Here is a 23,214-nt window from a genome sequence, read left to right on the forward strand (position 1 = left end):
ATTACAGTTGGTTGAACTGCACTTTAGTTCTGTTAGGAAACTCTTTGACATTATCTTAAATAATTTTCACAAAAACCATCTAGGCTCAGTGCTATTATTCCCAAACTACAGCAACAGGCATTTAAATAATTGGGTCCCAAGGTCTAACGTTTGGAAAAGAGCCTTGTAGTCTGAAGCTCTTCCTGTGATAGTATATAAGCTTGCTATTTTCATTTAAATGTAACTGCCTCATATTTTAGCTAATAAACACATTAAATAAAACCATGAAACTACTGGGGCACCTGGGTGGGTCAATTGATTGAGCATCCAGCTTGGGCTCAGGTCATGATCTTGAGTTCAAGCCCCATGACAAGACTGTGCTGACAACTCGAAGCCTGGAGCCTGCTTCAGATTCTGTGTCTTCCCCTCTCTCTGCACCTCTCTCTCTCTCTCTCTCTCTGTCTCTCTCAAAAATAAATAAACATACAAAAAACCTAAAAGACAAACAAACAAAAAATCACGAAAGTACTACAATGCTGAAATTTGAATCTAAAAAAAAAAAATTTGAATAAGGGTTAGAATCCTTTCTCATTCCATATAGAATAAATAAATTTATAAAATTTGACTTTATGGTTCTCCTTTGGGTCCTGAGGCTCTGCAAGACAATGTAAAAATAATCGTTTTCAAATTTGTTTTCTTTCTTTTCATCCTTCTTTCATTTCTTTTCATAATACATTAATAAGAATTTAAATCAAGATTTGAATGATACTACAAATATGTTATAAAGTGATCAGGAGAATTAAAGTAATTTAATTTTTTGCTTGTGAGAATCATCCCTGGTGTTGTTCTTCACTTTTTAGAAGTCATATCAAGTTTTGTGATTTGGTAGAAACACAGTGATTTACAGAAAAATATGTTAACATCTATGGTAAAATATTTTCAGTTTTAAATCTGGTTAAAAAGTTTCTAGACTTTTTTTAGACACAGTTTTTGTGCTTGTTTATTTTTTTTAAGTCATTGTATCTGTCAAAAACCAGAAAAGATTAAATGATAAAAAAAAAAAAAGAAAAACTGGCATAAAAATAGGGGACTTTCAGTTTTGCTGAAAAAATAAGCAGAGTAATGCAGGGTAGTTGGAGGTTGAAATGAGGGTAATTGTTTTATTTTGGTTTGTTTTTGAAATTGGAGAAATGGGAGCATGGATATATGTCTATGGGAACCATTAACAAAGAGAAGGGAGATCTGTCAGAGGAAAATTCCTGATTCAGTCAGGAGCAGACAGGATCTGGGACACTTAATTCCACTATAGAGTTCGAAGAGACAATATGGAACACATCTCAGACTTATTCCATCTGAGGAGAGAGAACGTGTGAAAGTGTGAGCATCTTTCTACCAAATCCCCAACTGTCCAAGGCTGAGGGCTACTCCAGCAGCATTAACTCCCTGGCATTTCTGGCTTGACTTTTGCATAGGCTGAAACTTCCCAGGGTCATTAACGAGCCTCAGGTGGGGAGTAGCAGAGATTTCATTAAGCAGGCTTCAGTGTGTAGGGGTGAGCTAAGGGGATATGGCAGGTCACCCATTGCTATTGCTACCCTCACACTCCAGACATCAGACACACTAAATACTAACAGTCATGTCTAGTTCAGTAACCAGTTACATTGTTCCCAGAAGAGCTTTATAAATCAGGAACTTAAAATACATCAGCCAAATCAAGACCTTCTATTTTAAAAGCCTAATGCGTTATTATGAAGCCCTCTACAAGCTTACAAAGGCCAAGAACAAAAAATTTCTTTAACATAAGTGAATAGTTATTTGTAATATCTGTAATGTCACAAACTAAGAGAAAAACAAGGCACCAGTAAATCATAAGATGGGAGTGTCAACATGAAAATTATTCAATCCATTTATTTTTTCAAATGACACTAAGTTTGGTTAATTGTTTGCCTGAAGACTGACCCATTTCCTGCTCCATTACTCTTTAATACATTATAGTCAAAGATCCATCCTTATGTTGGTGAAATAAGTTGCACTTGAAACAAGCCCAGTTGTGGCCTTAACACTTTCTTTATCTGTTGTCCTTAACAAAACCAGGCTCTCTTTTAATCTTTCACCAGTGGTAGCTGCTGCTTACCAAGTGTACCAGAAGGTCAAGAAATACAAGTTGGTGTTCTTTCCTGCACTCCCACCCCATCTCTTCTTCTAGACCGTAAGTCTTGCCTTTCTTCTAAAATTCTATCTTCTTCTGTGGATTAGTTCAACCTCCAATCCCACCATTTAGTTTTTAGACCACTCTCTTTCTCACCTCCCAAGGGAAACCTTCCTGATTCCAGACTCTGCCCCTGCACTGCCAACCTGTATCTTGCCTTCATTACACTGTTAATATTTGTGATTATAATAAAATTACAAATTTATCTATACATACTTACTATTAGTACTTTAGATGGCCCTCTAAATTCTAGTAATTTACATTAAGTTTTTAAATTTGATTCTTGTGATGACTACATTTATTCCACGTTTACAAATGAAGACAGTGAGTCTTGGTAAGGTTAAGAAATTTGTCAATATCACACAGTTAGAAGGCTGTGAGCCCATCCATGGTCCACTCAAGCTGACCAACTTCAGAACTTGCTCTTCTACCCACACTGCTTCACTGCCTCCATAGTATTTTAACTTGTTTTTTCATTATTGTTTATTGTTTATCTTCTTAAAAGACTCTAAGCTTTTGAAAGAAGGGGTCATATGTACATTGCCACCTACCTAGGTCCTAGACTCATGCCTAACACAAAACAAGTGTCTGATTCACATTTGCCAAATAAATGAATAAATAAACCAGTTACTACCCAATCCTGCATTGCTAAATAACTAAAGGGATGGTTGATAGGTTGGTGATGGGTCAGTGGTTTTATTTTTCTATGATAAAATCAAGTATATTGACTAAAACAGACTCACAAAAAATAAACTACTTCATACTAATTCATAGCACATACATGTAGATTATGTTTAAAAATTGCCATAGGCAAGTAAACATCTCGGTTTAGATGGATTGGAAAAAGGCTAGTTTCAATTAATGAAGTATCCTTAAAGGAATGGAATTTTATTCCCCAAATGTATATTGCAATAAACCAAGGAAATAAGATTTGCTTAATGGATATAAATAAATAAATGGCTTTTCAAAAAAAAAAAATTAAGTATCAATACACAAGCCCAATATTATGCTAAGTGTTATGAAGAATATACAAGGAGAAGATCTAAACTGTTCTTAAGTACTTTACAATCTGGTTTGATACATGAGACATAATGAGCAGACCAAGAAAATGTCTAATCAATGGCATTTTCTGTGACGCAGATTATAGCCTTATAGATACTCTAATCTGGAACTTGGCCTAGGGGCTGGAGAGGTGAGGAAAGTTTAGAGTACGAAATGGGATTTGGCTGAGAGCATATAGGTTTTTCATGAGTGGGTTGAAGAGATTTTAGGACAAGGGCAGGGGAGGATAGAGAAATGAGCAGACAAGTGGAAAGTTGACGAGTATAACAGAAAGGCAAGTTGCTTGCCGTGAGAACAGTTTGTGGTAGGAAAGAATTACAACACTCTGTTAAAAACCAGCTGGCTGATGGAAAAGGGCGATTATCAAGCTGAGCATTTAGACTCAACATAAGAGAGTTATTGTGGATTAAGAGCAAGAGTGTGGATATGATAAACAGAGGGTACTAGGAAACAACGCCAACATAACTTTTAGAAGGGGCTGAAAGTAGAGAGATCAGCTAGGAGACTATCATAGTTACTTAAACATGAGGTGGAAGGAGCCTGGATTCTAGATAAGACAGGAGGAATCAGAAGGAATAAAGAGATATAAGAAAGCCCATGAAGGCAGAGTTGAAAGGGCCTGTTGACTGGGCATATAGGTCTGGGGAAAGGAAGAAATAAATGGTGACCTCAAGGCTGTAAATCAGGAGAACTGAAAGCTCAGATTTAGAAACACTGCTCTGGGAATGCCTGAAACCATAAACATGAGATTTCTGAAGGCTTTTGTAAACACGAGAAAGAAACTTAATGTAAAAACCTTAGCTAGAAATGTATTTGGGAGTGAAACACAATTTAGAAGTTATTTTAAGAAATAGATTATGGAAAGATTTTTAAGATAATAGAGAGGTTTTTGAAAATTTTCTTAAAATAAGAAACGGTCTCCTTACAAGGGTGTACTGACTATAGTGGAATTGGTATTTTTACCTGGTAGAACTCAGATGTACCTCAAAAATGTAACTTTGTTTTCTGTGAGTTCTTCTTGCCTTCCTGACCCTAACTCAATGACTGAAGACAAATATTTTGAACTTTCAAATTAATATTATTATTCAAGGTAAATATTCAGTCAGCTCAAAATTTAAATTCCTATCAGTTTTATCTTTTGGTCTGTCATAGGGTTTCTTTTCTACCTTCTCTGTTTTCAGATTCATCCAAACACTCATAGAGGTGGTGGGATGGGGCCTTGAATCCACAGACTGTCATTTCACGCCACGTTGGCTGTCACGGTAATGGGCTTTGTCCTAATGACTTGCTCAGCATCTACAACTGGCATTCATTTTGAACGAGTCTTTCTATTTGGTCTTTAGAGGCTTTATGCTGACACCCACCATGAAACATGTGTTCCTCGCCATAGCATCTAATCAAGGCCTTTCCTGTTCTATCAGAGTTTTCTCAATAGGCACACAAGAGCTGAGGATATGACAAATAGGCTTCCCACAATTAGGAAAATTATCCCTGGTCCATTTACTTCCTGCAATATTCCTGCTTTCTTGTTGGCCTGCCATATTGTTTGTGACACCATTCTGAATTCAGGGCTTCTCTGAAAGCTTTATAATCGTTTCCATCTATGTCCAAGGTATCATAGTTCAAAGTCCAATATTTATTTGGACTCACAATTTGTTTGGATATATTTTGCTGCACCCTAGATTTCAACTCTGGGAGACAGAGTGTGTTACCAAGATGTAATGGTATACTAGAGCCAACTTATATATACCAGCTCATGAAAGTTTAGGAATGCTGCCAGCTAGTTGTTAAAACCAGACTTTATTTTAAATTAAATTATATGAATTTAGGTTTAAATTAATTAAAAACAAAAGCAATAAATACTCCAAATCATCACATCCTTATCATCTTAATACATTTTTACTAACTTTATCAGCATTTTAGTAGTAAAATAGACTTTAATAATACCTATGCCCTTGAGGCTTTTTATGTATATTTTCTCTTTCTACCTCTGTACTCAATAATATCCGGTTGGTAGCTTGAAATTGTCCATAACGTGAGTATTTACACCACAGAAATTGGAAGATGCTACAATTATTAAACATTTACCAGCACACCACTCATGAGTGTAGCTCATGACTCATCTCTTGCCCATTATTTCCTTAAATTTTTCATCTCCTCTTCTTCTTTTCAGTGGTCTACAGGCTTTATTACTATGTTTTCATGTGTGACAAAACTTGCCTTTGCATCCTCCTCTTTTACTAGGTCAAAAAATGCAACAATGGCATTTATTATTTATTAATAAAGAAGGGCAGCAGAGAGCCTGGACTTTAAAAAATATATATTGTCCTTATTGCTTGACTACTAACTTGCTTTCCAAATGTCTTTCTAATAAATAAAAGGACAGATCTCAGCCAAGGCTCCAAATCATCCCAAACTCCTAATTAATAGGGTTCCATTAGTGAGGATTTATTATAGCAACAAGTAGTAATAAATTGTCTGTCTTGAGTTCTGAATAATTCACAGTTGCAAATGTACTTCCATATTTTACTACCTTGACATTTCTCATAACTTTCTTAGTTTCTGATGGTAGTAAAGCTGATTTAACTAGTAATTAATGAACAGGAGTAATTGTGTGCCCTTGGCATCTTTAACAAATGGAGTCACCTTAGCATGGCAGTGTAGAGGCAGAGGATTTTCTGTGCTTCTGTTTCCACAAATGGTACAGAGGAGGTAGAGGATTGCTTCATTAGTCACCAATAATCATTTATAAAATTGGAGAAACCACAGACTAATGAATGTTTCAGCTTCTTCTAGCTCCTACATTCAGCTAGAAGAAGGAGCTAGAAGAAGCTGAAACATTCATTAGTTGCTAGCCCAATTAAGCTATAGATTAAATCTCTATTTTTCTCACTCTGTTGATTAAATGGCCACTTTGCCAGGTAGAATTTAAATGAACAAGCATTTGGGAAGTATATTTATTTCTAAATTCTCTGATGAAGTGATTCTAGTTCCCGAGTAATGCAACATTTTCCAAACAAAAGAAACTTAGAATAACAAAGTTTCACTTATTGGGAGAATGCTAGAATTTTCCCTGCACATTAAGGGAAAGTGGCATTTCTATTATTGAGACAAGGAATCTATGTACTCTGGGGGTGTTTATATATTGATGCCTTGCAATTATATAGTGCTTTTTACTTTTATTCTTCAAAAGAAATAATGCAAAGTTCATCTGGGAAGATCATTCTTGAGATAGAGCATTACGTAGGTAGTACTGTTCACCTCGTTTTGCAAACTCTGAGTTCTAAAACCTTCACTCAAATGGTTAGTAGGGTCTACCCATCCAGGTATCACATATAGCAATACTTGAAGGTGTTAATTTAATCTCAAGAATTTATCAAGAAAGCAAATATTTGTGGAAATGATTGAAGCAATATTCAGTAGTGATAATGTTGCCATATGTATATTATACCAAAAAGAGAAAAACAAATAAATTTAATGAAAGAATTAACTAACCTGGAAAAACATACATTGATAAGATTCTCATAACGCCTGCTGATAACCCAGGATAGTTAGAAAAAATGATCTCATGTCATCTGGGTTTGTCTCATGGTGATTTTCTTTCCAATCTTCTAAGATGGGAGAGATTGTTTTCTTCTCATCCCTTATTAATAACTGCAATTATTTCTTTTTGCTCATGCACTTACTTAGAAGCAACTGAGTGTTTATTACATTTCTGCAGATGTTTGCCACCCGCTAAAGTGCTCTACAAAAAGCTAATTGCCTACTTTTCTGTAATGGAAATAGCTGCATCTTGTTTTAGCTCTATGTTGTTTTCTTACCTAATTGCTCTATGATACTTATCCCTCTGCCATGATGTAAACATTCTATGTGTGAAGAGCTTCTCCATTTATGTGGTCAATAGAAAGTGTTACATCTTCCCTAGAGATATGAGGTAAACATGGCTCTTTCATATCACTTATGGTCCCAATGGTCTTTTTGTAGACAATCCATCAAGCAACAATGGTAGCAACAGTTTAATGCATCCTTGTTTAACTATTTCATGTTCTGTATCTTTTATGCCACAATTTCCTTGCATATCAGTGGGGCTCATTTACTTTTGACAATTCTCCAAATGAGTAGTTAAGGCGATTATCATTTCCTTATTTTAAAGATGAGGAAACTGAGCCCTTAAATATTAACTGATATGTCCAAGGTCAAATAGTTGGTGACTGAGCTAGTATTAGAAGACAGTCTTCCTATGGAGAAATGTATATGATATGTCATCAAACGAATTTTTAAAATACAGAAAATGGGAAAATACACATAGAGATTACATGCAGAATAGAATATTAATTGAAAACATACGCATATATGCACACAGAAAAGAAATACTGCTCAAAAAGCATATTTCATACATATCAAATATTCCATAATAGATAATATGTTTACAGAGAGAAGTAGATGTGGTCCTTGCAACACTAGAACTAATAATCTAGTGAAAGAGACAAGTGCCAATCAAATAAATACAGAAATAAATCTATACTAACACATTGTGAAAAGTGTAAACAACAACAACAACAAAAAATACAAGGTGCTATGAATAGCATCTAATTTAATATAAATATAAATTTAATATAAATGGTTAATATAAATGGGTTTAATATAACTGAAAAAGTTAAATGAGGTAGAAAACAGAAAGATGACTAGGAATTAGCCAGGTGAAGATGGTGGAAGATTTTTTAATTTTTTTTTTTTTTACTTTTCTGACTTTCCAAATTTCTACAAAACAGAGGTATTACTTTACCAATCAGAAACTATGCATATGTGAGTTTTGATTCTCTCTCTCTGGCAGAGTATTTCCTATCAAAACAAACCTCCTAGAAAAGCAACTCTAAATGTTGAAATTAAAAAGAGGGGGCGCCTGGATGGCGCAGTCGGTTAAGCGTCCGACTTCAGCCAGGTCACGATCTCGCGGTCCGTGAGTTCGAGCCCCGCGTCAGGCTCTGGGCTGATGGCTCGGAGCCTGGAGCCTGTTTACGATTCTGTGTCTCCCTCTCTCTCTGCCCCTCCCCCGTTCATGCTCTGTCTCTCTCTGTCCCAAAAATAAAAAAAAAACGTTGGAAAAAAAAAAAAAAGAGAATAGGGGCACCTGGGTGGCTCAGTCTGTCAAGCGTCAGACTCTTGACTTTGGCTCAGGTCAAGATCTCATGGTTCATGAGTTTGAGCCCCACATCAGGCTCTAGGTTGGCAGAGGGAAGTCTGCTTGGGATTCTGTATCCCTCTCTCTCTGCCCCTCCCTCGATTGTTCTCTCTCTGTCAAAACTAAGCAAAACTTAATTTTAAAAGAAAAAAAAAAAAAGAATAATCAGGGCAAGAAATACTTTAGCAACGAAGAAACCTGAGAAAAGGAAAATCCGCTGCAGTAAGATAAATTCTCTACTACTTTTCCTTCTAAGGAATTTTCTGATATATAAGTGCTGCAGGCCAGAGTCCTAATGAAAAGCAGCAGATCAGAGCTTTTTTCTACTTCACAGTGCTCGGGAGACAAAAGTTAGTAGGATGTTGAAGAGAGCCAGAACTCAAGAGATGAGTAAAGCTGTTGGGAGGTTTTAAAGCACTTCTCAATAGTAACCAATAGAACAGGCAACTCAGTAAAGACATCGAAGATTTAAAGGTTGCTTTTAATAAATTTGATCTAATTAAAATAGATAAAAGATTACAAAACTTCTTTATACACACTTTTCAAGTACATGTGAAACATTTACCATATATTGGTAAATGATCATATGTTGAGTCATAATGCAAGTCTCAATGGTTTAAAGGGATGGAGATATATAAATATAATCCCAAACAGTAGTGGAATTTAGCTGTGCATATGTATTCTGAAATATTTGGAAGCAGTGTGCCTGGGTGGCTCAATTGGTTAGGTGAGTGACTCTTGATTTTGGCTGTGGTTGTGAACCTAGGGTCGTGGGATCAAGGTCTGCCTCTCTCTCCCACTCCCCCACCTTCTTTTTCTCTAAAATTAAAACATATATATGTTTTTTTAAACTATATATATATATATATATATATATATATATATATATCACAGTTACATAGTTATGTATAACTATGCACACACACACACACACACACACGTATCTCACAGTAAAATCTTGGATTGCAAGTAATTTGTTCTGCGAGTATTCCACAAGACAAGCGAACATTTCTAATAAATGTTAATAAACAAGTGATGTCTTGCAATACGAGTAGCATGTGATGCCAAATGTCACATGATCACACCTGAGCCAATGGTTCTTCTCTTTCTCTCTCTCTCTCTCTCCCTGAGGGATTGTGGGTGACTGTCTCCTATGCTCAGATGCTGGGCCTCAGGCCGTGGTGTTTGACAGAAATCAGTGATATTTCAGAACGTTGGAAGGTGCCCACAACTGGCATTAGTGTATTTTTTGTCACCTGAAAGCACCTATGAACAGTCCTTTGCTTTTCCATACAAGAGTAAGCTTAGGAATGCTTTGCTTCATTCTAGGTCAAGCTGCCTGCAGACACAGACCCTTTCCTCTGCTGCTTTATTGCCAGGTACATTAAATACACTATATAGCAAGATTTTATTAATTCTGCACTGTAGTCAACATGCATGCAAGCATATACAATAGCCGCCATGCAGGAAAATATTGAAGAAGAAAGGTGGTAAGAAGGAGATGATTACTGTGGAAGTTAAGAAAGAAATCATCGAGAAGTACGAACAAGGTATGCGAGTGGCCAAAATTGCAAGATTTTATGAGAAGTCTATGTCTTCATCTCATCTGCAGAGGAGGAGGAGAAAAAGGCAGGGGAATACCTCACTTCAAATGAGATTAGGGAGATATGTAATATGGGAAACGGTGCAAAATGTTGTAGAAAAGCACCACCCAAATAAGGCTATAACAATGCAAGCAATGAATCTGGTAAATAATAATGCAATGTCTCATTTCCATGAAATCCTCAAAAGGAGGCAACAGTAAGTGTCATTGGATAGGTTTCTTGTTTAAAGTTGTACAAAAAGAAAAAGATTCTATTGAACCAACAGATAGCAGCGATTCCATTAGTGAAGTCGTCCTACAAAATGACCCTCCTCTCTCTTGTCTCCCCCACACTGGTCATGAAGGGTTTCAAACATAAGTGCAGGTTAATTTGTTTATTTTTCTCTATATTTTGTATTTTTTTATGATTTTGTATTATATTACAGTATTGTAAATCATTTTTATATGAATATTTTTGGGTTGTGAAACGACTCATCTGAGTTTTCCATTATTTCTTATGGGGAAATTTACTTTGATATACAAGTGCTTTGGATTACAAGCATGTTTCTGGAACAAATTATGATGGCAAACCAAGGTTTTATTGTATATATATTTGGAAGCAGAAGGCATGCATAGGCAATGGTTGGGGAGGAGCAAGAACTTGGCAGCAAGCTGGGAGACTAGGAGCCAGGGCCCTGGGAACCCCTGGGGCACCTGATGTGAGCACCATGGGGAGAAACCTGGCACCAGGGTCTCCAAGAAGTTGAGCCCTAACTGCAAGCTCAGCATGTACTTAGGCAAGCGGGACTTTGCAGACCACCCTGGACAAAGTGATGATGTGGTGCTTATGGACCCTGACTACTTGAAGGACCAAAAAATGTTTGTGACCCTCACCGATGCCTTCTGCTATGACTGTGAGGACCTGGATATAATACCCCAGAATCTGCCCTGCTTTGTCACACTGTAGCCAGACCCAGAGGACACAAGGAAGGCTTGTGGGGAAGACTTTGAGATTCGAGCCTCTGTGCTAAGTCACTAGAAAAGGAAAAGCCACAGAAGGAACTTTGTGTGTCTGGTGATCCAAAAGGTGCAATTTCCACCAAAGAAACCAGGCACTCAGATTTCAGTAGAAACCACACTTCACTTTATGTCTGACCTATCCTTGCACCTGAGGCTTCCCTGGACGAAGAGCTATACAACCAAGGGGAGCCCCTCAACATCAACGTCCCTGTCACCAACTCCACCAAGACCGTCAAGAAGACCAAAGTCTCTGTGAAACAGCACGCCAACATCTGCCTCTCAGCACTGCCCAGTACAAGTGTCCTGTGGCTCAGATTGAGCAAGATGACCAGGTGTCACCCGGTTCCACCTTCGGAAGGTGTATATCACACTACTGCTCAGCAACAACTGGAAGAAGCGCGGTCTTGGCCTGGATGGGAAGCTCAAGCACAAGGACACCAAACTGGATTCCAGCACCATCGTGAAGGAGGGTGCCAAAGAGGAGGTGCTGGGAATCCTGGGGTTCTACAGGGTCAGGGTGAAGCTAGTGGTGTCTTGTGGTGGGGATGTCTCCATTGATGTGCCTTTTGTTCTTATGCACCCCAAGCCCCATGAACACATCACCCTCCCTGGGCCCCAGACAGCCACGCCTGAAGCTGATGCCCCTGTGGACACCAACCTCATTGAATTTGAAACCAACTATGCCACAGACGATGACATCGTGTTTGAGGACTTTGCCCAGCAGCCACGGAAGGGGATGAAAGATGAGGACCAGTTCTGCTAGAAGGGAGCTGCAAAGAGGGGGCGGCTGGTGCAGGGAGAAGGAGGGTCCCAGGCTCTCTGCCCTCCCTCCACTCAGCAGCTTCCTCAGCTATCCTTCTCCCCACCTCCCTCCCTTACCAGTTTCAGCCAGACACTCTCTGAACCCATTTTTTGTTGAGAATGGATATTACTTTTTTGACTCTGGCTATGTTTCCCCAACCCCACTATGGGTGGCAAGTCATGTTCAAATCTATATTTTTTGGAGGGGGATGCTGAAAAGGGGAGTGACCGTAGGCAAAGTGGGGAGAAAGAACTCTCACATTCAACACCCCCCCAACACCCCTGCCATCACTCTTCCTCCCTTTTCCTTCAACAGGAAAGGCTGAGGTGGGAAGTGGGGGGAGAGGGTGAGGTCAGTTCTTTGTTTCTAAGCATAAAGAAGAAAATAAACCCTTTAATAGGGAAAAAAATTATAAAATATTTGGAACAAGTAATACACTTCTAGATTACCTATGGTTCAAAGACATAATATTAATGGAAGTTAGAAAAGGGGAGGAGCCAAGATGGCGGAAGAGCATGGAAGCTTTTTGTGTGTCTCGTGTCCATGAAGTGCAGCCAGACCAACACTAAACCATCCTACACACCTAGAAAACCGATTGGAAGATTAACACAACAATCTGCACAACCTGAACCACAGAATTCAGCAGGTACACGACACGAAGAGCTGAACTTGGGGAGCAAGAAGCCCCGAAAGGTAGGGAACACCTTTTGCGGGCAGTGAGAGGACAGAGACTGGGGAGGGGGGAGCATACGGGAAAAGCACCCCTCCCCGAAAGGAGCTGGAGAGAAAGTGGAAAATTCTAAACAGCTGCAGGGACTAAACTAAAAAGGGAAAAAGGAGAAAGGAGAGGGTTTAAATTCCATTAAGACTGTAAACAAGGGGAGCGCAAAGGCTGCAACTCCGCAGCTCCATACCTGGTGGTGCTCTGGTGGGAAAGGTGAATCCCCAGGAGCTGAGTGGGGTCCAGGAGGTTCTCAGGCCACACGGGGAAAAGCGGTTCCACTGCTGGAAGGACATTTGGTAGAGACTGTTGAAGCCACCTGGTCCCAGCAGAGCCCGGAAGGCAGCCACATTCTCTGGTGCTGGGGCAAGGTTGTTGAGGGTGAAGTCTGGTGCCAGATGTGTGTTGCAATTTTCCATGGTCCCTGAAATGCTGAGGCTACACTGTCTCACGATTTTTTGGGGGGGGTGGGCTGGCATCTGGCCACAGTCTCGGGGCACTGGGAACAGCAGGGTCCAGCGGGCGTCCTGGGTGCAGCCGACATTCGGCCGTTGCTCATTCGGCCATTGTTCGGTGAGACCCTCCCGCAGAGGGGCAGAGTGGGTCAAAGCCGCAGTCCTTCGGAAGTAAGGGGCCAGGGAAAACAGCCGCATCTGAGACAAAACTTGGGAGAGAGGTACTGCCTGGGGCCTGGTCACGGAGAGTGGAAAAGCGGAGAGTGGAAGAGAGCTGAAGACGGAGGACCGGTGCACAATTGCTGATCTGGAAGAACAGACTGGGTGGCTGGGTGGTGCCATTTTTCACTGCTCCCGCGCATGCGCATGTGCACCGATGAGCACTGCAGCAATCCACCCCAGTAGGCTAGCAGCGCCATCTAGTGGAGAGTGGAGCTGTTACAACAAGCCCCGCCCAATTGGGCCAACTTCGCTCTTCAAGAACACAAACCTCACCGCTGGCTTAATGTATGGACTATAAAGAGTTACATGGACTGACCTCTAGGAGAAAACGAAGCAATTTCAGTCCTACTTCAATCAGTTAGCAGGTTCATTATTCAATTTTTTTTCTCTCTCTCTTTATCCTTTTTCTCTTTTACAATTCTTTTCTTTTTCTTGAATACAGAAAGAAAAAACTCATTTTTATTTTCAATTTTTATTAAAAATATCTGTCTTTAATTTTTATTACTATATTTTTCACTTTGTGTAAATTTTTTCAAATTCTACTTTATTTGAAAAAAATACTTTATTTGATCTACTTCCATCATTTTATTTTAGTCTACTTCAGTGTACTCACTTTTCCAAATTTTCTTTTTTATTTCTTTTTCTTTTTTCTCTTTTTCATTTCTTTTCTTTTTCTTGAATGCAGAAAGAGAAAAACTTCGTTTTTACTTTAATTTTCTTTTAAAAATATTTTATTTAATTTTTATTACTATATTTTTTGCTTCTATGTAAATTTTTTCAAATTCTATGTTACTCCCATCATTTTATTTCAGTCTACTACATGTATTCACTTTTTCAAATTTTCAAACAATTTCTTTTTTGTCTTTTCTTTATTCCTTTTTATCTTTTTTCTTTTTCGTTTCTTTTCTTTTTTCTTAAATACAGAAAACAAAAAAAATCATATTTCTTTCTAATTTTTATTAAAAATATTTTTCTATAATTTTTTCTACTATGTTCTCTACTTTTGTGTATTTTAGTCTACTTTAGTGTATTTATTTTTTCAAAATCTCAAACGATTTCCTTTTTGTTTTCTCTCCCCCCCCTTTTTCTTTTGTTCATTTGTTTCTCTAATCTGTCAAACCACTTTCTACACCCAGAGCAAAACACACCTAGGATCTAGCATCATCTATTCTATTTTTCTGTGTGTGTTTTTAATTTTTAATTTTGATATTTTTTAATTTTAATTTTTTTAATTTCAATTTTTCTACCTCATTAATTCCTTTTCTCCCTTCAAAATGACAGAACAAAGGTATTCATACCAAAAGAAAGAGGATGAAGAAATGACAGCCAGGGATTTAACCAACACACAGACACAAGCAAGATGTCTGAACCAGAATTTAGAATCATGATAATAAGGATACTGGCTGGAGTTGAAAATAGATTAGAATCCCTTTCTGCAGAGATGAAAGAAGTAAAAAATAGCGAGAATGAAATTAAAAATGCTACAACTGAGCTGCAATCACGGATGGATGCAGTGGCGGCAAGGATGGACAAGGCAGAACAGAGAATCAGCGATATAGAGGACACACTTATAGAGAATAATGAAGCAGAAAAAAAGAGGGAGATTAAGGCAAAAGAGCACGATTTAAGAATTAGAGAAATCAGTGACTCATTAAAAAGGAACAACATCAGAATCATAGGGGTCCCAGAGGAGGAAGAGAGAAATAGGGGTAAAAGGGTTATGTGAGCAAATCATAGGGGAAAACTTTCCTAACCTGGGGAAAAAGACAGACATCAAAATCCAGGAAGCACAGAGGACCCCCATTAGATTCAACAAAAACCGACCATCAACAAGGCATATCATAGTCAAATTCACAAATACTCAAGCAAGGAGAAAATCAGGAAAGCAGCAAGGGAAAAAAAGTCCCTAACCTACAAGGGAAGACAGATCAGGTTTGCAGCAGACCTATCCACAGAAACTTGGCTGGCCAGAAAGGAGTGGCGGGATGTATTCAGTGTGCTGAATCAGAAAAATATTCAGCCAAGAATTCTTTATCCAGCAAGGCTGCCATTCAAAATAGAAGGAGAGATAAAAAGTTTCCCAGACAAACAAAAATTAAAGGAGTTTGTGACCACTAAAGAAATTTTAAGGGGGACTCTCTGAGGAGAGAACAGAGGAAAATATATATACATATATATATATTTGTATGTATATGTATATATGTATATATATGTATATATTTGTATATGTATGTCTATATGTATATATGTGTATATATATGTACATATATGTATCAAAAGCAACAAAATATTAGAAAGGACCAGAGATCACCACCAGAAACTCCACCTCTACAAGCATCATAATGGCAATAAATTCATATCTTTCAGTACTCACTCTAAACATCAATGGACTCAATGCTCCAATCAAAAGACATAGGATAACAGAATGGATAAGAAAACAAGACCCATCTATATGCTGTTTACAAGAGGCCCACTTTAGACCTAAAGAAACCTACAGATTGAAAATAGGGGGATGGAGAACCAGCTATCATGCTAATGGTCAACAAAAGAAAGCCAGAGTAGCCATACTTATATCAGACAATCCAGACTTTAAAATAAAGACTGTATCAAGAGATGCAGAAGGGCATTATATGATAATCAAGGGGTCTATAGACCAAGAAGACCTAACAATTGTAAACATTTATGCGCCAAATGTGGCGGCACCCAAATATATAAATCAATTAATCACAAACATAAAGTAACTCATCAATAGTAATACCATAATAGTAGGAGACTTCAACACCCCACTTAGAGCAATGGACAGATCATCTAATCAAAAAATCAATAAAGAAACAATGGCTTTGAATGACACACTGGACTAGATGGACTTAACAAATACATTCAGAACATTTCATCCTAAAGCAGCAGAATATACATTCTTCTCCAGTGCACATGGAACCTTCTCCAGAATAGATCATATACTGGGACACAAATCAGCCCTAAGTAAATACAAAAAGATCGACATCATACTGTGCATATTTTCAGACCACAACGCTATGAAACTCGAAATCAACCACAAGAAAAAATTTGGAAAGGTAACAAATACTTGGAGACTGAAGAACATCCTACTAAAGAATGAATGGGCTAACCAAGCAGTTAAAGAAGAAATTAAAAAGTATATGGAAGTCAATGAAAATGATAACACCACAACCCAAAACCTCTGGGATACAGCAAAGCCGGTCATAAGAGGAAAGTATATAGAAATCCAGGCCTTCCTAAAGAAGGAAGAAAGATCCCACATACACAACCTAACCTTACACCTTAAGGAGCTGGAAAAAGAACAGCAAATAAAACCCAAAACCAGCAGAAGACAGGAAATAATAAAGATTAGAGCAGAAATTAATGCTATAAAAACCAAAAAAACAGTGGAACAGATCAATGAAACCAGAAGCTTGTTATTTGAAAGAATTAACAAAATTGATAAACCACTAGCCAGTTTGATCAAAAAGAAAAAGGAAAGGACCCAAATAAGTAAAATCAAGAATGAAAGAGGAGAAATCACAACCAACACAACAGAAATAAGAATAATAACAAGAGAATATTATGAGCAATTATATGCCAATAAAATGGGCAATCTGGAAGAAATGGACAAATCCCTAGAAACACATACACTACCAAAACTGAAACAGGAAGAAATAGAAAATTTGAACAGACCCAGAACCAGTAAGGATATCGAATTAGTAATAAAAAATCTGCCAAAAAACCAAAAAGCCAGGGCTAGATGGCTTTCCAGGGGAATTCTACCAAACATTTAAGGAAGAGTTAACACCTATTCTCTTGAAGCTGTTCCAAAAAATATAAATGGAAGGAAAACTTCCAAACTCTTTCTATGAAGCCAGCATTACCCTGATTCCAAAACCAGACAGAGACCCCACTAAAAAGGAGAACTATAAACCAATTTCCCTGATGAACATGGATGCAAAAATCCTCAGCAAGATATTAGCCAACCGGATCCAACAATACATTAAAAAAATTATTCACCACGACCAAGTGGGATTTATTCCTGGGATGCAGGGCTGGTTCAATATACGAATAACAATTAACATGATTCATCATATCAATAAAAGAAAGGACAAGAACCATACAATCCTCTCAATAGATGCAGAGAAAGCATTTGACAAAACAGCATCTTTTCTTGTAAAAAACCCTCAAGAAAGTAGGGATAGAAGGATCATACCTCAAGATGATAGAAGCCATATATGAGTGACCCAACGCTAATATCATCCTCAATGGGGAAAAACTGAGAGCTTTCCCCCTAAGGTCAGGAACAAGACAGGGATGTCCACTCTCACCACTGTTATTTAACTTAGTATTGGAAGTCTTAGCCTCTGCAATCAGACAGCACAAAGAAATAAAAGGCAACCGAATTGGCCAGGAGGAGGTCAAACTTTCACTCTTCGCAGATGACATGATACTCTATATGGAAAACCCAAAAGATTCCACCAAAAAACTGCTAGAATTGATCCATGAATTCAGCAAAGTTGCAGGATATAAAATCAATGCACAGAAATCAGTTGCATTCCTATACACCAACAATGAAGCGACAGAAAGAGAAATCAAGGAATCAATCCCATTTACAGTTGCACAAAAAACCATAAAATACCTAGGAATAAATCTAACCAAAGAGGTGAAAAATCTATGCACTGAAAACTATAGAAAGCTTATGAAAGAAATGGAAAAAACACAAAGAAATGGAAAAAGAATCCATGCTCCTGGATAGGAAGAACAAATATTGTTAAAACGTTGATACTACCCAAAGCAAACTACATATTCAATGCAATCCCTATCAAAGTAACACCAGCATTCTTCACAGAACTAGAACAAATAATCCTAAAATTTGTATGGAACCAGTTAAGACCCCGAATAGTCAAAGCAATCTTGAAAAAGAAAACCAAAGTAGGAGGCATCACAACCCCAGACTTCAAGCTATACTACAAAGCTGTAATCATCAAGACAGTATGGTACTGACACAAGAACAGACACTCAGATAAATGGAACAGAATAGAGAACCCAGAAATGGACCCACAAACGTATGGCCAACTCATCTTTGACAAAGCAGGAACGAATATCCAATGGAATAAAGACAGTCTCTTCAGCACGTGGTGCTGGGAAAACTGGACAGCAACATGCAGAAGAATGAACCTGGACCACTTTCTTACACCATACATAAAAATAAACTCAAAACGGATGAAAGACCTCAATGTAAGACAGGAAGCCATCAAAATCCTCGAGGCGAAAGCAGGCAAAAACCTCTTTGCCACAGCAACTTCTTACTTTGATCTTGGCCACAGCAACTTCTTACTTAACACATCTCTGGAGGCAAGGGAAACAAAAGCAAAAATGAACTACTGGGACCTCATCAAAATAAAAAGCTTCTGCACAGCGAAGGAAACAGCAAAACTAAAAGGCAACTGACAGAATGGGAGAAGATATTTGCAGATGACGTGTCAGCTAAGGGGTTAGTATCCAAAATCTATAAAGAATTTATCAAACTCAACACCCAAAAACCAAATAATCCAGTGAAGAAACAGGCAAAAGACATGAATAGACATTTCTCCAAGGAAGATATCCAGATTGGCCAACTGACACATGAAAAATGCTCAACATCACTCATGATCAGGGAAATACAAATGAAAACCACAATGAGATACCACCTTACACCTGTCAGAATGGCTAACATTAACAACTCAGGCAACAACAGATGTTGGCGAGGATGCAGAGAAAGAGGATCTCTTTTGCATTGTTGGTGGCCGTGCAAGCTGGTGCAGCCACTCTGGAAAACAGTATGGAGGTTTCTCAAAAAACTAAAAATAGAACTATCCTACAGACCCAGCAATTGCACTATTAGGCATTTATCCAAAGGATACAGGTGTGCTGTTTTGAAGGGACACATGCACCCCCATGTTTATAGCAGCACTATCAACAATAGCCGAACTATGGAAAGAGCCCAAATGTCCATCAATGGATCAATGGATAAAGAAAATGTGGTATATGTATACAATGGAGTATTACTTGGCAATCAAAAAGAATGAAATCTTGCCATTTGCAACTGCATGGATGGAACTGGAGGGTATGATGCTAAGTGAAATTAGTCAGAGAAAGACAAAAATCATATGACTTCATTCATATGAGGACTTTAAGCGACAAAACAGATGAACATAAGGGAAGGGAAACAAAAATAATGTAAAAACAGGGAGGGGAACAAAACAAAAGAGTCTCATAAATATGGAGAACAAACTTACGGTTGCTGGAGGGGTTGTGGGAGGGGGCATGGGCTAAATGGGTAAGGGGCATTAAGGAATCTACTGAAATTATTGCTTCACTATATAGTAACCAATTTGGATGTAAATTTTGAAAAATAAAAAATAAAGTTAAAAAAAGGAATTAGAAAATATTTAATTTGAAAATGAAATGCAACACACAAATCTTATAGAATAAAGTGAAATCAGTTTTCAAAGGGAAATTTAAAAACCTTAAAATGTGTGTTAAGAGGGAAAAGGCTGAAGACAAATGATATGTTTACTAAATATTTAAAAAACTAAACCTACATGAAAAGAAAGTGATAAAGTTAGGAGTAGAAATTAATAAAACAGAAAACAAACATGACTAAAGAGAAAATCAATAGACCAAAAATTAGATCTTTGAAAAGACTAATAAAATTGAGAAACCTTAAGGCACAGAGAGAATAATTATTAGTAATAACAATTTTAATATGAAGAATAATAAAAAAGACATCACTAAAGAGGCTACAGAATCTAAAAATACCTTAGAAGCATACTTTGAGAAACTTTATGCCCCAAAAAAAGAAGAAAAAAAAGAAATGGACAAATTCCGAGAGAAAGGAGCTTAGCAAAAATGACATAATTAAAGACATAGATAACCTATAAGTCTTATTTCTGTTAGATTCATTGTACATGGTATTAAATCCTTTACTCCTCAAACACTCAGATCCATATTGGACTTACCGGTAAATATTTTAAAATCATATCAATCTTAAACAAACTCTTCCACAATATAGGAAAAGAGCTAACAACTTGTTTAATCTGGCCAATCCAATCTTAACACTAAACTTTGACAAATATGTTCCAAGAATATTAGTACAGGCTAATATTTCTCATGAAAATAGAGACAAAAACCCTAAATATATACCAGCCAATCAAATCCAGGTATTCCCCAAATGCACCAATTCTCAAAATGCAATGGTGACTTGAGATTCAAAAATCAATTGATGTTATCTCCAGATGTCATCCTGTCAGACAAACCCCAAATGATGAATATTCTAAAAGTAGGTGGTCTTTATTCTTCAAAATTGTCAATGCCACTAATGACAACGAAAATTTAGGTATCTGTTCTTGTATTAAGAGAGACAGTTGAGGGTGCCTGGTTGGCTCAGTTGGCTAAGCATCTGACTCTTGGTTTCAGCTCAGATCATGATCTCTCAGTTTGTGGGATCAAGCCCTGTGTCTGGCTCCATGCTGACAGTGTGGAGCCTTCCCAGGATTCTCTGTCTCTCCCTCTTTCTCTGTCCCTCCCCCACTCACTCTCTCTCTCAAAATAAGCTTAAAAAAAAACAGAGAGAAAGAGAGACAATGATGGCTAAAGGAAACATGTGATCCTGGGCTGGACTCTGTAATAGAGAGGAAAATAAAAAAATCATGCTTCAAAACTTGGTTTAAAGAAAGAGCAGATTGGATAAACTGTGAAATTCTTCTACTGGGATTTATCTTTGTTTTCTTTCGTATATCTAAGCCTGAAACAACACTGTTTTTATTCAAATAGACTGCTTTACACTCTCCTGTTAGAAACGATAGGGCCAATGCAATCACTCAGGAAGTCAATTAGGCATATTCCATGGTGTCAGTAAAAGGTATTTCGAGATCTCTTTTCCTATGATACCTATCATTTTCCTATGATACCTATAAAGGTATCAGGTCCACAGCATTTTGAGGGTCTTGCTCAGTGATCTAGCCCTGGGATTGCTCACCCACCAGCCTATTTTGTAATTGTTGCCCCCCACCGATTTCCTCTATTATTGCTGGAAAGCAGAGCAGAAACAGTACTTTTATTCAAGCACAGTTTCATTCAACCATCTAGCCCTTGTAGAATAATGAAATCATCACAGTTTTGTAACTAATTCTCTGCTCCTCTCTTTGTTTTCCTGCCTCCTCTGACATATATCTCCCCAGTGCCCAGTTGGGTAACAACACCTATTCATCCCTAAATGTCAGCTATAGGAGAAACCATAAAACCAAAGCATTTGTGTATTATAATAGTACCCGAGGTGATTTCAGCTTCAGGCTGAATACAAATCTTTTCCTCACATCCTCTTGAATTGTATTCTTTATATCTGTGATCAAAACAGATTGGGAAGCTTAACTGACAGTAGAAATTCAAATGGATTGATGGCTGTTAAAAAATTTTACGATGGGGGAGGAGGATAGGGAAAGTGTTTGGTTAAATGAATATGGCTAAAAGATTCTATTTATTCCCATCTAGGAAGCTCCAAGAATTTCTATTGAACATAGCAATTGGCCATATAAACTTATTTCATCAATCTCCTGTTATGACAGGAAAGAAATAAAATGTTGTAAATCCAAAAGGACAAGAAGAACAGAGGAGATGTCAGCAGACGTAATATTTCAATAATTTTTGGAAACAAAGCAAATGGGAGAATGGTAGCTGACTCAGAATGGAGCAAGCTTACGTGCTAAAAGGCACACAGAGTGAGTACCAAAGAGGAGTCCCTTTTTAACCTGCAGAGCCCTGTGGAGGCAAAGGACTTGGAGGCATCAGGTTACCTCGCTCAAGACAAGCAAGTACCTCCCCATCTTCTTCCAGCAGAAGACACTAGGCTTGGAAAATCAAACCTTACACAAAGATCAAGGATAAGAAATGATAAAATTGTCGATGTACATAAACAAGCAATTATTTTCCTTGTAATTTATTTACAATACATGTTGGTTTAAATCAGTTTCACCACTTTTTTTTTCATTATCATTCCCTAAGAAACTTCTTCCACTTCTTTTTCCCTAATTGCTCATCCCCCAATGAGATTTTGACACCCATGATATATTGTATACCTGCTTATATATTGTATGCATATATGCACTTTAAACATAAAAACAAAAAATACAAAGTTTACTTTTTGCTCAATGCAGATTTTAGAATGACTACTTTTAAAAGTTAAAAGTTGAAATATTAAAAAGCTATTGTCATGTAACAGCTTCATGATTATTGCTCAGTAAATTTTAATGTAACTTATTTAGTTCTAAAATTGTAATCTATAAAATGAATATGCAAATTGGCAACATAATACACAGTTATAAGAGATTTTTAAACTATTCTTGTTTTTTTTTTTAGGTAATTTACAGTTGACCCTTGAACAATGCAAGGGTTAAGAGTGTCGATTCCCTGCACTGTAAAAAATCGACATGTAACTTTTGATTCCCTTAAAATTAACTAATAGCCCACCATTGACCAGAAACTCTACCAACAACATAAACATTTGATTAACAGATATTTTGTATATGTATCATATGCTATATTCTTACAGTAAAGTAAGCTAGAGAAAGGAAAATGTTATTAAGATCATAAGGAAGAGAAAATACATGTATAGTATTGTACTATACTTGTCAAAAGAAAATTTGCGTGTAAGTGGACTCATGTAGTTCAAACCTATGTTGTTCAAGAGTTAGCTGTAATTTAAAAATTAAATTGCTTAAGGGGCGCTTGGGTAGCTCAGTTGGTTGAGTGTCTGACTTCGGTTCAGGTCATGATCTTACAGTTTGTGAGCTCGAGCCCCACCTCAAGCTCACTGCTGTCAGCACAGAGCCCGCTTTGAATCCTCTGTCACCCCTCCCCTCTTGTGCTCTCTCAAAAATAAACATTTTTTTAAATTAAATTACTTAAAAATTATATTAGTGGACTAAACTCTTAATTTT

The 23,214-nt window shown here is 37.5% G+C and overlaps 1 pseudogene; it reads left to right on the plus strand.

Annotated features, from left to right (window-relative positions):
• Window positions 1-10,161: 10,161 nt before the first annotated feature.
• On the plus strand, window positions 10,162-11,797 carry LOC102968040 (annotated as a pseudogene).
• Window positions 11,798-23,214: the final 11,417 nt, after the last annotated feature.

Source organism: Panthera tigris, chromosome A1 (genome assembly GCF_018350195.1).
Source record: "Panthera tigris isolate Pti1 chromosome A1, P.tigris_Pti1_mat1.1, whole genome shotgun sequence".
Taxonomy (NCBI): domain Eukaryota; kingdom Metazoa; phylum Chordata; class Mammalia; order Carnivora; family Felidae; genus Panthera; species Panthera tigris.